Genomic DNA, 522 nt, shown 5'->3' with positions numbered 1-522 from the left:
CCTCTTAATGCTATTTCTAGGACTGATTTTGCTGTGTTTGGGAGCCTTGATGCACATTATTGTAATATTTTCAATAGAATATAAAGAGTGTTGTAGCATTATTTATGCTATACAAGATTGGATGCTACTGCCTAAAAGTTGAAACATACACTGTTTTATAGTAAATTTCTTAAAAAGAAAGTAAAGAACATACACAATACAGCACCATAGGTATCTATTTTGACTATCAAGACATGTGTACCATATGTCATATACATAGTGTATCATTATATGCCTGGCAGTACAATAGCTGTCTATACAGGAGACTTGAGATACACATGTTGCATGTGGGAAGCTATTGTATTCACTATGTCTCTCATTGGAATTTCTGAAGCTAATTTTTTTAAAGCTTTTACTGTGAATTGGGTGTTAGCTTACATAGCAGAACATCAGTTTTACACTCAACCAATAGTATTTTGTTTCATTGTAATGATTACAGTCTTCTCCATGTGTCATTAGTTAACAGTAGTTGCCTCTATTCAT

Source organism: Chrysochloris asiatica, unplaced genomic scaffold (genome assembly GCF_000296735.1).
Source record: "Chrysochloris asiatica unplaced genomic scaffold, ChrAsi1.0 scaffold00189, whole genome shotgun sequence".
In the NCBI taxonomy this organism is placed as follows: Eukaryota; Metazoa; Chordata; class Mammalia; order Afrosoricida; family Chrysochloridae; genus Chrysochloris; species Chrysochloris asiatica.
The sequence above is the reverse complement of the archived record's forward strand: the minus strand, read 5'-3'. Positions refer to the sequence as shown.